At 36.1% G+C, this 16,914-nt stretch overlaps 1 protein-coding gene across 2 annotated transcripts in view; it reads right to left on the reverse strand.

Moving 5' to 3' along the window:
• The window catches only part of hts (adducin 1-like protein hts), a 64,958-nt gene that overhangs the window by 33,901 nt on the left and 14,143 nt on the right, over window positions 1-16,914 (reverse strand). For both annotated transcript variants that reach the window (XM_046624318.2, XM_046624319.2), the window contains exon 2: window positions 12,799-12,831. The gene's annotated coding sequence lies outside the window, so the exon portion shown is untranslated. The remainder of the gene's footprint in view (window positions 1-12,798; window positions 12,832-16,914) is intronic.

Here is a 16,914-nt window from a genome sequence, read left to right on the forward strand (position 1 = left end):
TATCTTGAAATGAGGACACATTGTAGAATATAGACATGACGAACGTATAGCCAGTACGGCTTATAACAGAAAGATAAAGAGAAGAAAAAAACAAAAAAAGAAAAAAAAAACAATTTACCGTTAATCACTTACGCTGATCCGGACTTCGTGATCGGTTCAGATTCAGCCGAGCTTGAAGCAACTATACGCAAGAAACAGTTTTAACTTGATGGATAAGATGTACGTCCGGTACGGCGAATTTTTAAGGAATAACGGTAATTTTTAACGAGTTCACATTAAAATCTGTGTCATTTGCAGTTTTTTTTTTTTTTTTATGTATCCTGAATTCAGTTCACTCATTAGGTACGCACAAAGTTTGTGCTGATAATCGGTTAAACATTTACAATTAGATACAAATCCGTGATATTCAGCATTGAATTGTTCGTTTTTATTCACTAGTTTCATTTTTTTTTTTGCACAATGCATCATTCAAATGTTTACAATATTTAGTAGTATCATTACTGTTACTGCAAAAATAGACGCACAAAATATGCCTGTAATAATAAACGTTTGTACGCGCAAGTATAATCGTATGTCGGTAACGCGCGGTATGAGTAGAAAAATTCCGATAAGACACGATAAATCTTGTTAACGGCAATTAATTCTCGTGACAAATTGATAGCAGATGACGAATGACGAATCATTGGTGTGTACAAAACCCTCTAGACTCACCACCGTTATCACGGTGCAAGTTTCCAGATATACGTGGTAGTGGTATTAATACGAATACAAACGAGAGTATTGTGAGGAAGAGGTGAAGAAGCAATGGGTCAAATTCGATGCGAGATAATTATAACTGTTAAATGATGATAAGAAAGTGGCATGGGCTATAACTACAATTATAAAGGAACTGGAAGACTACGATGCGTTGTAGAGGGGGGTCCGTTTGACCCTCTGAGTCACGCATTATTGTGCTCAGTCAAGTTTTATAACATGATAGTGTTGTATGGTTTTTGGTGTTGCTGATTACAAATCTCAAATCTTATTTAAAAAATTCAAGACGGTGGATCCCACATGGTGAACAAAACTTTCACATTTGATCGAATACGATCACAAAACTCTATGCAGGAGTTTTCGGAGTTGCTGATTGGATCGGCCGTGTTGAATTTTCAAAATCTGTTTTCAGATTCGTAATCAAAAACCCCAAAAACTTACAATTTACGTAAAAAATATATCGTGTAGAGATTTAACTTTCGCGGAAATGAATTATTACTTCAATTTTCCAACAATAATAATTCACATTATATCACAATAATTACTCCCGAGTATTAAAAACCCATTAGTACATTGTCAGAAGTAAGACAAAAACTGCAAAGAGATGTTTTCAAAGTTCTCTAAATATACAAAAGAAAAAATTGATATAAAATAGGTGGCAAGAACTTTTTTTCTTAGCACTATGACTCACAGGATTAATCACTCCAGGCAAATATCTCAAAGACTATAAGAAAGGTACGAGTAAAAGAGATTTTTGTATAAAACTTGATGGTTTTTGGAAGGGAATGATAAAGATACGAGTAGACTTGGAGATAGCGTGGTTCAAACGCCTTCAAATGTTGTGTCCAACTCTTTTTCCGCATCCCTTACACTTCTTGACATATTTGTGAAGGAAGATTGAAACATACAAAGTTACAACTGTCATGGAATTACTCATATTCATATGAGAGGAAATTCAAATATCATTGCAAACATATCACTAAACCTACATTTCAAACGATAATCGGCTATGGATTCGCACACAAGAAGATGTATTGAAGCAAAAGCGATTAAAATTGTGGTACAAAAAGACTGATTGCTTAGTTGCAAAGAAATATATAACAAGCGCTTAATCGTTTATAGATAAGAATTGAAGAATTTCCTTCTTCTTCAATAATACGAGTGAGATAATCGCGAATTTAGCGTGTGTGCGAGCGTGCATAAAATTCTTGATCCTTGGAATGTAAGTGTCGTTAATTAAAACGACGCCATATATACATACGTGTGCATATACATATATATGCACACATATATTATGCACACTGTACATTCCTGTCAGTTGCCAAGTTTTATGTTAATTTAGTATTCTTTAGTTTTTAAAATAGTCTCGACGGTGTCGTCGACTCTTTATTTAGCGTGCATTAATAATTTAAGCCTTAAGTCGTGTTGCATAGGCTTCAGGTTTAACGACACGAATGATAAAACTCTTATAATTTATTATTTCTTTTCATCAATGGGACGATATTTTCAACGCAAGTTTCATCCGTTGAGTAATTTTTTTTTTTTCTAATCAAACGCAGTAGGTTCAACAAAATCTACCGCTAAGCAAGTAAGATTCCCATATGTAGCTTTGCAGTAACGTAACGAGTAAAAGCACGTACGTACATACATTACACTGACGTAAGAATCGGTAGAAAAATATGTATTTTCATGAATCCGAATTCAATTGCATGACCACATCCGTGTTCAGTTGTTAAATATAGCGAGTAGAATAAGGTCGAAAACCTTCGTACTAAGGCGTTGCGATTGGAATTAAGTGGAACAATTTGCATTGTCAACGTAGTTAGTTAGAAATACGTGTCGAGCATTCCAGCTTTTGCGGTAGTAAAAGCTGAATGTTTTTTTTTCTCCCGAGAATTTTACCGAAATGAATTTGAAAATTGAGGGAAGGGGAACGTATGCGGAAAAAGCTACAGTTATCCGCAACGTTAACTAAGTCGTAAAATTTATACTGTGCGTCATGCGGTATTTTCCTGTCCCACTTATCGATCCGCATTCCTACTTACGTCTGCGACCCTTGTATAGTTTAAATTAGGGTGGGACTGTCGTAAGGGAAGCTAAAAAAAGGTAGAATTTTTTTTATATCCAAGTTCTGCACAATGAAATTTTTACAATACGTATGAGACTTGATCATTTCTCCTTTAAACGTTACTTTCTCAAAGATTGACATTTAATTGTCAGTTTTTTTGGTTGTTGTTGTTGTTGTTGTTGTCTTATTACATTTGTGATTGACCCACGTAAAAGAAAGACATTGTTTTTAAAGAATTTATATACGGGGCATTCCATGACATCTTGAACATTCCTTCTTATATCAGGCTATGCGACATTTTTAATGAAAACGATCGTGAAAAGTAAGTTTATAAATTTCAGAATTCTTCCAAGCTGTCGAAAACAAAATCAAATGTAATTTTGTTTCCAATGTTGGTCATGTCTTTATTTTATAACTGTTTTCAAAAAGTAAGAAAAAAAGGAACCGATATTACGAAATGATTAAACTTCCGGAGCAGACTCGGAATACTGTTTTCTGCTTGGTTTCAAATTTCAATGTCGAGCTGCAACTTTACTTCGGATCCACGTACTTCAATAATAAGGTTTGTTCGTCACCTGCAGCGTTTCCCTTACCGTTCATCGTATTTTGTTAAAAATCCTAAACTGCAGGCGTCACGATTTCAAGAACATCAACCCACCCGTCAAATTCCAATCCGACTTGTCAATTGGTTCAATCCATCCATCCATAAACGCTATTTCTACTGCATAATGGACTTTACAATGCACTTACTTACCATTTAAAGTGCAGGCGACATAGTGCATAGCTAACTGGATAATTCGAATTAGTTAGTACAGCTTGAACGCTACACAAGTAACGACTAAGGTACATAGATTCGAAGGGTTAGTTTTAAAAGAAATTCCCGGTATATCATGATTTTGATCTCGGAAATGGCGTAATCTATACGTTCTCGACGCTCGTAGACACTGCGTACTAGTTTTAGCGTAATAATTTCTTGTAGAGTTCTCAAGACTTGAACCAATATGAAAGAAAAAAGAAAAATAAAAATCCAACATTTCATCAGATTTTCTATGGAGTTTTACAGCTGGACTGTACAACTACCGCAAGAGGTCAAACAATTTATAAATTTAATTCCACTGGGTTGCATTGATTTTGGAGGAATTCATGGGGTTGCACATGATTTTAAATAATTTCATAAATTTGACGGGAATTCGAAAATCATTGATACCTTTTTTTATATCAATGCCAACAATCGTATAGAAATTTGATAGCAATTGAAGGAGAAAAATGAATACAAAAAAAAAAAAAAAAGGTTTAATGATGAAAATAAAAGCCTCAAATTATCTAAATTAAATGTAACTAAAATTGATCAGAGATTTCGTGCGTTCGTGCATTTCAAATGATCGTTTGTAAATAACCACCCACCCCTGGACTTGTCGTTACGCTATTGCACACTGTTAGTTGATCACATAAAATACACAGCGACAGAAGTACAAGGGTATAAATGGAGTCGAAGAGTATCCTTCAGAATTGGATCGACTTCCTGGACAAGTCTGCTGCCCGTGTCAATAATTGGCTGCTGAGAAACGAGTCGTTGTTACGTACTCGTTAGTCGGTTGAAAAAAGTAGTGGAGTACTTCTAAGAGACGAGTTAACAATTGAATATACGATCATTTCAGCTACGCCGGAAATGACATGGTCTCGTTGCTCCCTTTGTTCATAATAAAATAAATGGAAGTAAAAAAATGTGAAATACAATGATCGACGCGGCCATTTTTTTAGAAACATTACTCAATCCCGTTTGTAATTCACTCGACATGTTGTACTTAGGTTCAGGCTTCAGCCGATGATCGATTACCTGCTTTTATTATTTTCTCCCATCAATTTTGCTTCGCTACGCTCTACATAACGAAGTCTCTTTAAAACCGTTCCGTACGGAAAAACGTTCTCGATTCGTCGACTATACGTGTTAATGTCTGCATATGCGTAGGTGAAGATGTTGGTAGTCAAGTTGATTATCGTATTGATAAACAGACTCGAGGCAGACGAACGAGTTATGATTGTTTAAAAGAAAAAAATTTGTCTCCATTTCTATACCGGACCATAACTGACGGTACTAATATTAAAACGCTTTGTCGAATTTTCGAACGGATCTGTCACAGTCGACGATTTATGTTGAAAATTTGATTTCTTCACAAGTCAGAAAATGTGAATATATCCAAATTGCGTAACAATGTAAAAAGTAATGTATTATTTCACAGCAAAGTTTGCACTAAATCATCAGTTCAATGCGAAATACGTGCTACTTGACCCTCATCATTGTAAGTATACGTATTTAATCACGTTACCGCAAGTAACTCAACACGGGTACATCAACCTCTTACATCGTTTCTTTCTTATTTTCATTCTCGTCATAATCATAATCGTCATAGCCGTTATTATCGTTACTGACATTATTCTTATAATGAACACATTTCGACAGTTGCATAATGCTGACGTTTATCGGGTTTGTATTTCGTAACCATAAACAACTTAATATCACGAGAACAGATTTAAAACAACAAATATGTAAGTGAATACCAGGATAATGGAAACTTGTGACTTCAAAAAAAAAAATATATTCGAAAAGTTGAGAAGTCACATTGAAAAAGTTCACAGTCATTAATGTATCAAAAACTTTCAACATATCCACTGGTACACACTATTGCGTTAATTATTCATAACTCATTTGAATTTCAATGAGTCATAAGTATGTTTTGTTTTCCCCAAGGTATAACGTCACATCGTCAGTGTAACGTCGGCCAAAGGAAGATCTCGACTGTGAATAAATATGCCCGATGGTCGATTGATCTCAAACTCATCGTCAGCGGACCAAAATGACAGTTACTTGACCACGATTACGCAGTCAAACCGCGTCCGTTCCTCGGTTTACCTTGTCTGCGCGACTGCGGTGCGGAACCATGGAAAAGATTATCTGAACGGTACAGCGGAGTTACTGGATAGCGGTATTGCAACGACACAGAGAGCCGGTACTCGACGTTTATTACGGGTGGAACGGCATAGGTAGGTACACAAAGAAACGCGTCAACCGAACAACTTTTTCGTGCCGTAGAGCCGATGTTCGCGAAATTTAATTACGTCGAAAGGGTGCATTAAGAGGTGCCCTCGTCGATTTCGACGTTTATGTAGAAAAGAGGCGGACAAAGTGGACACCCTGAGAAGTTAACGCTTCGAACAGAGGTTTGAATCAATGGATCGCAAAATTTTTACCGAAAATTTCCGTGAAAATTCCCTAAAATTTCCAGAGGCATTTCGCCCCTCACTTCCTTGGTTCTTTCAATACATTCACAATATGGTGTTTCCAAATTTCTAAGGCTACTGAACTTATTTTTGTGTATCAATTTTGGAAAAGTACGAGAAACTTCTGGAAGGGACCCATTTTGCGCGCACATTTAAAAGATTCAATAATTGGAATCTCGATTTGGAGCTTCACTTTTTTAGGGCTGTATTTTTCCGAATTTCAAGTTCTCAGAATATGTAATTGATTTAATTGCTATAGAGCAAGTAAATAATAAAATTTTGAAATTTTTAGGGGTGCCAATATTGCCCGCCTCTCCCTAAGTTTTCAAGATATGCAGTTGATTTCGCGTTTGAAGTTTGCCAGAGCAAGCAAATAATGAAATTTAAAATTCTTTTTCAATTTTTCAAAATTACGAAACATTTCCAGGGGTGTTCACTTTGCCCTCCCCTGCCCTATATATCTTCAAATATCTAACTGCACTTATCGCAAAGGTGGAAAAGGGCTTCACCGCGCGATTCTCCGTACAATTCTGATCAAAAACAGTCCAAAACGTTTTCATCTGACGCAGAAATAAAGAAACGGCACACTTTCAACGAAATTGCAACAGTAACTTCGTTTTCACTTCATTATTCAAGATTTCAAATAAAATTCTCAAACTTTTCCAGGTTCATAAGAATTCTGTGACGAATATTAAAGTGCAGCTTAAAAATGGGACTAGTCATTCAGTAACCATGCACAACCTGACCAAGTGACAGACTGGAGCCTTGTGTTTATTCTTACTTCATTTCCGCAGCAATGTGTATCTAGATTCTAGGGTATTCATCGACAGAGGGCGTATTAAAAAGTGTAAGCATGCCCGCGTGTGTGCCTAACCCAAATTCCCACAGACCCAGCTCTATGGCATAAGGAATAGCAGGACGGGGCGTAACCCAAGAATAAAGACAAAAGCACTGATGTCTGCGGAAACGTAAAGAGAGCGAAGATACTACACGTTTGGTGTTTCAGTCGAGTGTGTCTAGCGCAGGTGTTGCGCAAGATAATTTGCATCCGTGTTTAGATCATTTTTTTATGCAATGGTTAAGTGTGTCGTATGATGACGAATTTTGAAAATTTAGGTTAGAACCAGCGTGTAAAATTAATGAAAATAACTTGAAATCATATGAGGTTGAAGCACAAATCGCTCGCAATTGGAATGCTTTTCGGATAATATATCAGGATCTGATCAGCGAGTATTAATATTAAAGTAAAAATGATTACGAGTCGGACAAGGGGTTAATTACTGATGGAATCTGGTGTCCACAGGTTACTGTAATCTCGTATATTCTTTGCAATCTTTTTGCAAGTTCTACCCGATCTTTGTAGTTTGCGGCAATCTCTGTAGTCTTTTGTAATCTTTGCAACCTCCGTAATGGTTTGTAATCTTTTGTAATGATGCAATCTACACTCTAATGTTTTGTAAACTGTGTAATTTTTTGTAACCCTTACAATATTTGTAATAATTTTTAATCGTGCCGTAATCGTTTGTAATATTTGCAATCTTTCTGTAACCCCTGTAATTATTGTAATAAATTTATAATTTTTGTAATTGTAATCAGGGTACGTCATTTTTGCACAGTGATCAAATCCCCTGGAGTCGAATCAGAAACACTAGCACAGTTTGTTTACGATAAATTTCAGCTTTTCTTGTACTAATATTGGCAATTCGCTCAGGTTCGTTTCGATCGTTTCTATCACATGATAAAAAAGATGATTTCATCAGTGTTCACCTTCAATATTATAAACGATTATTTCTCTCTACATGTACCTCTGTTGTTTTAGGCAGCGGGACTCGTTCATAAAAAAAAAAAGATCTTTTCTTTGTTTCACTGCCAAAGAGATTGTCAGACCTCCGGATTCACAGATTCTGCCGAAACTAAAAACTTTCACTGGTGTTTCTTTTACCCCAAAATATGAAACTTTCGACATGTCTGTGGCTCTTCTTATTCGCCTATATATATATATATATATATATATTTGCATAAGTACAGTTCCACTCAAACACCCAACGTAAGATGGCGGCCACGGCAATCACTCCCCTAAGATACCCCCCCCCCCCCCCCCCCCGCTCCCGGTATCATCATCGGTACGAATTTCCAACTTCCGGCGCTCGCCACTCGATCCAGCCGGTGAGACAGGGTAGGTCGTCAAATGCCCACCACTTCTGTGGCAGCAGCAGGAAACCCCGGCTGGCGTCGAGGTGGCGGCAACGAGGACGGAGCAGCTTTCGCCGTAGGGTGGTGGGATAGGTATTGATCCTACAGCACCCCCGACTCTGTACCTAGGTGTTATACACATTGAAAGACGCACCGTACTTGCCAGCGATATCGGCTCGTCGTAATTGTCGATCTTCTATCAATTTTTCTTTCCCCCAACTTGATTCGTTATACGAGCATTATTGCCCACAATCAAACGTCGCTAAGCTACAACAAAGTTATAATCATTTTGTGGAAATTGCATGTTGGACGATTTGCACATTTTCGAAGGTGGATTATTATTTGACGAAAAATTTACAGTTCTTGTTTTCAATGTGTGAGATTTGCTTGTTGTTACGAATCCGAGAATTCAGGTAAACTGGCAAAACTTGTTTTCAAATTTTTCATATTTCTGGACCATTGGAACAGGAAACAAGAAAGCAATATACTTGTCTTCGTTCAACTGCAGTGGTTCGCAATCAGCTATTTTTTAAATGTCATATATATAATTTTAGATGAGAAATGAAATTTGAGGGCGAAATATATTAGGATGCAATTTTTCTTTCGAATATTTTAAATCAGTAGAAAATACACACACGTACATATTTATATGTAAAATATATAAGGTATTATATGTACAAAGTCAACTATTTCCTTTAGTAGCAGGCTCTGATCGTGAATCGAGAATATCAGATTCGCGACGATTAAAAATCCTTGAAATAATCCAGCGATTAGATAACGATCAAGGAACTTTAATATAATACGCGTATGATTTTGAAAACGGTCAAAAATTAATAATAATAATAGTAATAATAATAATAACAACAACAATAGTAATAATAATGTGTTACAGCATCAACAAAAATTTTCTCCAATACATCTTACCTCCAATTGATTTTAGTTTAAAATTGTGTTGAAATCCGATTTATTTATAACGTATGCTGCAACGTTTACAATAAACAGACGACGAGTAAACCGTGTTTAAACGCGAACATTACGTATGAATAAATCAATACCACTGATAATGTATAAATACGAACAGGACTACTGAAAGCGGTTTTGGCTGAGAAAAATACGTGATTTTAAAATGAAAAATATGATTATACGGAACACGAGAAGTGACAGAGGTAGGTATGTATATAGTAAGGAAGCAAAAGAACGGCAGAAAAGCCGAGAGACGAAGCCGCCGAAATCTTCGATGACCGCAGCGGTCGGCAATCCGATCTGCTAGTCGAGGCCGAGATCAAACTAACTGGTATGTGTGTCATAGGTATATATCCTGTATTTGCGGGCACGAAAAGTAACTGCAAAGAGTGTGAGTGAATTATTCGCAATCAGCGGTGACGGCGGTGTAGCGACAGCGTTACTGATACAATTTTATATATATATATATATATATATTAGTAGTAGTAGTAGTAGTAGCGTATGCAGTGGCTTGTTATAAAACGGCTTCCTCGACTACAGAAATTTTCAGCAGGTAATTGAGATTAGCGATGACATCATCGTGAAACGTGATTCTGTGAGACTCGCGTAAACTATCGTCGACGTGACTTTTGAATGGTGGAGAGGAACGGAACCAGATTGAAAAAAAAAAGGAATCGGAGAGTAAGATAAAGATAGAGACAGATGTAGAGAGAGAGAGTGGAGTGGAGTGGTTTGGGCGAACCTGGACGAACGAATGTGGGGAATAATAAGAGGGGAAAAGAATTATAAAAAGCGAGAGGTTTGCGGTCTACGGTTAACGGATACATGGGATGATAGGTGGGATATGTAACGCGGGTTGTGACGTCACGCGGATGGCTTACGTCATCGCTCGTTAAATCGGCTACGCGTATATAATGCCACTGGGTATAATGGTAGATGTGATAAGCTTGGCTGCAGCCGTGCTCAAGAAGATTATACGTCGTCCTCCGGTGTAACGTACTTGTCGGTTTCAAAAATTATAACGGAAACGTGTATTAATTAATCCCGTTCCGAAGCTACGATAAAAGCTTTTAATCTTTTACGTAAAACGGGGGTAAAAAATTAAACATTTATTTTCTCACGTTTCATAGTTTATACATCGTACGTTTCGACACTGTTAGGTGTAACAGAAAATTTGCGCTTCGAGTTTACCTTGGAGTTTGTTAACGGATTGATATCGGTGAGCATCGTAGTAGCAAAGTTTCTTCGATCTCATTATAGTGGGTTTTTGTGTAAAGAGCATCACTTTATTTATAGAGATAAATAAATAAATGCTATAAACCGTGTCCGATAGGCCAAGGCGGGATCAGCTCCAATTTTCTCAGTAACTGCCCCACGTGACTAATTGAACGTGCGATAGATCTGACTACATACTTTCAAATACCGAGGTAAGGTTTTGGTCGTGGAAAAAAAAAAGGTTGGAAATGTGAAATTTTTGTATTTTTCGACAAACGAAAAACGAGTGTCATTAAAAAGTCTACGTTTATACTACGTTTAGAAATAAAAACCAAATAGATATTTCAGGTTACAATGTGATACAAATAATATTTTCTGCATAAGATTGAGAAAAAAAATAAATAAATAAATAAAAAACAACAACAACAACAAACTAAACGCAAAATTGTAATTATGCAGTAATATCGTCTCAACTTTATGGAAATGACTGCAACCAGAATTGTCCATTAGTAGATAGATGAAGTTAATGTGACGATTTGGAGATGCTTGATCATTACCACTGTCGTGTTAACTACGTACGTATAGGGGATTCCGTCCAAGGCCAACCATTATGAAGTCGATGGAAAAAAAAGTTGAATATGCCAAAAGAAAAAAGGGGAAAAAGAAAAACGACAATACAATAACCGTTGGAACAATGTTTTAATTGCGCAAAAGAATAGAAAAAATCGGCTTATCACTGACCCACTCTTGAAACGTTTGGAATAAAAAATACAGTTTCCGAGTATTAAGGAATTTAAAAAAAGGTTCATTTTCAAATCACTTTAAATATTTGTAAACAATTGAGCAGTTAAAAAATAAATCTGAAAAAATTCATGGTACTCTTTCAAAGTTGAAGCAATTGCAAAATTTTTTTTCAAACAAAATCAGAAATAGCGAGGGTCAGACGTTGATCGGGCTCGCATGGAATGCCCCATATGCAAATGCCTCGACATATCGATCCCTGTACGAGATCATTAACGTTAATTTCAAGACTCCGTAAGGAACTGTCAACTACACATAATCTACATTCCATTGTACGCCTCTGCCCATGCAACGCGCAGACAAAACGCCTTCGTCTATTGATATTAACGACCAGGCATCAGACTGCGTTGAATGAATTCACCGCACGTAGAATACCTTAGATATCCTACACAACGTGTATGTAACATGCATTAAATCTGTCAAAAGTATACGACGTAAGAATGCCTGGGTACAACGGTCAGGTGTGTCCCAAAGTTTAATTTCCTGTATGCAATTTGACTCTTCTTCTTAAATGTACGATGATGAGAACAAAGAATTGCCCGTACTTATTTGACTCACGAATCTGTATCTTGCAATCGGGATCTTATACTTATTTATTAATTATTACAAGTAAATCGATAAAGACACCGGTTGGTTTACCCCTTGTAACAGACCCAAGTCTTGTTGGATACATGCGTACAATGGACACGCCGTTAAACGTGATACTCTGCTAAATATATATATATATTCATTTCCGTAACGTCCTGGTAGGAAGCTACTCGTAAGGTCGCATGGAATGCATTATAATTAAAAATGACACAGAGAATGACGAAAAGAAATTAGTCAGTTACGAAGAAATCTAATTGAATTTCAAAAAATTGTCTACAGGCATTCCGTTTTATTTTCAAGTTCATCGGTTAATTTGATAAAACCATTGATGTAATACGCTCGGATCATCATTCGGGTCGATCAAACGTGTCGTGTATATTTCTACTACGGGAACCGTTAAGACTGCCTGATACGTGTGAGACGAGCGTTAAATCGTCGCCTATACATATATAAATTAAATTACACTTCTATAATTCAAGTATACAGTATAATTCGAACTTTTCAACAACTCTGGTCAAGACCGGTGTATGATAATCGCCAAAACCCGCAAGCTATGAATATACAGACATGATATACATGTATATATATTACATCTGATTATAAGATATAAATGCTACAAACGTCCGTATGTTATAAATATGTAAGAATGCACGGATGTAATTACCTACGCTGAATACATATAAGGCGTGCAAATTGAATTTAAAAATAACATTAGGCAAAAAATTGCATCATTGAAAAGGAAAAAGATGGTTGGCGACCACCGCACGTCTGTAACCATTGTATTTATTACCCGTCAAAACTACGGTGTTTCAAATCATACTAATTATCTCAATAGTTTCAGGGGTAGTAAAATTCTAGTTAAAAAAAATGAATAAGGATTTTGAAGGTACGCGTAGCCTCTCAATTCGCAGAGTATGCTAAATCAAGTTTATACTCACGTTTTTTCGTTTAGCCTTCTAGCTCGCTGTACCCTGTAACAAAATGTAAAGATAAACATTATTTAAAATTCTATGTATAAAAATAATTTGAACGCCGGTTCAACGTTACAAAGTTATCTAAATAATTCGAGTTTATTTTCACTACAGTCAACGTATCCCAAAGTATGAAATTAGCTACGTGATCGGAAAAAGGCCGAGCTGGAAAAACGTGAGAATTATTACTATTTCCTTCATCATCTTGTATTTCTAATTTTTTTATTATTCTATATTTTTATTATTTTATATTATTTATTATTTTATTTTTATTATTAAATAATTTTTAGTATTCGAAATATCATGTTTTCCCTGAAAACATGATTTTCCTTTAATCTGATCTGGTAAATGAAATCCTAATTCGGCATGTGATGTTACTTTTTCAAAAGATCTTCTATTACACAGAAGAAGAAAAATGTATAAAAAGTATTTACAACAAAAGCGGTGGAATAAAATTCAATTCTAGATTGAAAACTGATTATGTAACCTCTGACGCTGAGCGATAATTAACGGATCGTCTAAACTTCGTTTAGAAATCATTGATCGAGATTGCATCCTGACACATGTGCCAAGGGATAAATCAAAGGTCTCTTCTAAATTAAAATAAATCGCTTATAGATTGACAAATCTGAGGTTAGAGATTTAGCCGTTAAATAAATCAATTGAATAGCGAATTACCATAATTGTTCACAATTTCCTTATAATTTATAATTATTATACCGCGATACCGAATGTCTTTTTTGCGAACATCAAAGCCCGATGTTTCGACTAAAAATACATATTTCCATTTATATTAAATGTATTTAAATTTTTCGATACCAAATGCACACAACGTGGACTTTCATTGCTCGATTCACACCATTGTGTTTAGTCTGTAGGCAGGATTAAGTCGTTCGTTCACACGCACCCGAAATCCGGAAGTTCATTATTCGGAGCATGTATTATATAGACAATAATTCTACAGTACTTTCAAACTTTCTTTCTTCTCATGCTCTCACCGTTTCATGTATGTACTATTATTTTAAATATTTTTTATCGTTAATATTGTGGATAAAATGCTAGACCTGAGTTTCTACTACAAGGATAAAAATTCTGTAACATAATCGCGTCAGTCGTTACTTGTGCGAATTAGATTAAAAAAAAATTATCCTTCAATTTCTGATGGAGGAAAAAATCTCGGGCGGCATATTTTCTTCGATAAGATGTCGAATAAAAAATAGAGAAAAAGCTATAGTAGTAATTAAAATAAATATTCATACCTCAGATAAGATTAAATTACGTAATGAATTCCGCCAATTACAGATAAGCGATCAGTTATCAGAATTTCGATTTAACTGAGCACTTTTTTTTTCAAGTAATTTCATTTACAAAAATTCCACCGCAGAAAATAATGATAAAAACAAATTTGTGGGCCAAAATTCGATGGAAAATAAAAATTAACGTGTTTCCGACAAGCGTTAAGACCTAGAGGTCTAAAATTTGAAGGCATTTCACATCTTAGCGAACAAAAAAAATTGTCACGAGGCTGAAGCTAGCAGTACTAATGCACTAAAGTCCGAAAATCTAAACTTTATGAAATACCTAGAACCCCAAATACTTTTCTAAAATTCCAAGGGTAAAACTGAACTGCGTTCTTCTATTTCCAAAAAGTTACTCACGTTTGGCTGCTAACTCTGGCTGTTAGCTTCAAATTCGTCAAATTTTCTAAAAATGACAGTCTAATCAAAACTTTTGCACCTCATCATTTTAGTTCGTAATTGGCGTATCTGCTCGCATGACATGTTTCTTGTACAAATAACCGTTCGCGATGTAAATAAGTATAGATCATACGACATCGCATCACGTGTGTGTGTCAACGTAGGTATTACATGCGAATAATAAGTCGTTGCATATTGAAAGAGACGAAGCGAGATACCGCAAGGTGCAAAAACCAAAAGCGGAAGCGCGCGATAGCAGCGCAGGTCCGACAATTACCACTTCCGGTTTGCAGCTAAAAGCGCAGCGTTGCAGTTTAGAGGAGGAGGGCAACAAGAAGGAGGTTGCGTAGTACGAATTGCACGCGAGGGTTGAAACGGAATGGCCGGGTTTCACCTGCACGCCACGGGGTTCTTATACCTGTCCGCATTCGTCGCAACCCTCACGATGAGGGTAAGCGAGCCAACTGAATAAATAACTAGCGGCTTTAGGCTGGCCGTGAGTCAGCCCTCGAACTCGAACTGCCCGTTTTCACACTGCAGGTCCCGGTTTCCCAGGAAAAAGGAAAAAATTAATATACGATTCGAACTACAAATTAAGATTCGTAATTAACGATTTAAAACCATTCAGGTACCATTTTGTTTTTCACGAAAATGCAAATTTATTTTATTTTGAAACACTGTAATTTTATTTTATTACAGTAAAAATCTTGGAAGTCTGACCTTGGATTCGTTACCGATACCCGGAAAAACCTCCGCAAACTAATTTCAACCAAAATCCAAATATATGGGATTTTTTTTACAACCATATTGGATTCACCATTTTCGATTCCGCAAATCTGACCTCGGTAAACCATAAAAAATGAAATTTAATTCTTCAAGTGACCATTGTAATAAGTCAAAATATTATACCAAACGACAAGAATTATTTATTCATTTTTTTTTACCGATACACGGTAGAACCTCTGAACCGTTGTCAGATCCAACGACCCCCATATTTCGCCCTCAATATTTCGTAGCAAAAATTTGCATATCACATTACGCATTTACGTGCGAGAAAACAGCGATAACAACATTTTACTGTCGATCTTGGAAAAAAAAAAAAAAGAAATATAGAGTATCAATTCGATTTGCTCCTCATTTATATCCAAACTCTACTAAATGGTATCCAAGCAAACTGTTGATATTTTTTGCATCAAAAGTACCAACCCTACAAAGCTTCCCGTTACTCCCGTTAGTCGCTAAAACATGAAATTCTAGAAAAAAAAAAAAGAATCAATATAATTCGAGGTGATTACATAAAACAAAAAAACTTTCCCCGGGATTCTTCTGTTGAAACGCATGTGAGAAATGGGAGTGTCGGAAAAAAAAACGAGCAAAAAATAAAAATAAAAAATAATAATAATGATAATAATAAATAACCAGACAAACAAAAGGGTGCGAATCGGGTGAAATTCGCACATGTGTGTGCAATTTATCACCAACACACATAGCACTGGACACAATATACAAGGATGGTCAATGACCCCCCCCCCGACGACACGTGCCGTCGTCTGCTGGCCCTTTCTCTTTTTCCTTCCCCATACCTCCCCTCCCCCCACCTTTTCCCTCCGCACCTTGCGTCTCAAGACGACCCGCCCGTCCAACCAACCCCAACGACGGCGTCACGTTGCTCAACATTTTTCACGGGAGACTTAGACGCCAAATAAAGGTGTGCATGTGAACACGCAATCCATCTTTTCATCTTCTACCTTATTATGGAAAAAATTTTTTGATCCGGCCGCAATGTGAACTATGGCGTATACACTAATACATGAAAACCTTCAAAATGCACGCAATTATATCGAAGAAAATACAGGATTTCCGAAAACTCAAGAAAGTCTTGAATAAAACAAGATGAAGAAAAAAAAAAAAATAAAAAATAAAATAAATTAGGTACATCTTGCGAGTAGCAAAAACTTTACTTCGAAATCATTTTTCAAGAAGATGGCAGTTAACTTATCATCAGCTTAAGCGCTTGTGCTAGACTGAAAATAACTTGTTGCGTAATTTTTTATTTTTTTTTTAATACATTTGTTCGACAAACATATTTTCAACTATTTTCTTAAAGTACGTATCAATGAAAACTTACGAAAATGTATAGAATGTAGTATTGGAATAAAATCTGGACTGATTTGAGTAGATTCTTTCAAAATTGCGAATATAAAGATAGAGAGGGGGGGGGGGGGGGGGAGATATCCTTGTACAGGTACAATCATGTTCATTAGCGGAATCCCAGTGACTCACTATTTTTTTGTGGAATAAGAATTGAAACGAGTTTTCTTTCGAATTGTAAGGAAATTTTATGTGCCAATGACTAGCGACGCAAGTAAAATGTCGATAGAAAGAA

The sequence above is a fragment of the Neodiprion pinetum genome, chromosome 4 (genome assembly GCF_021155775.2).
Source record: "Neodiprion pinetum isolate iyNeoPine1 chromosome 4, iyNeoPine1.2, whole genome shotgun sequence".
In the NCBI taxonomy this organism is placed as follows: Eukaryota; Metazoa; Arthropoda; class Insecta; order Hymenoptera; family Diprionidae; genus Neodiprion; species Neodiprion pinetum.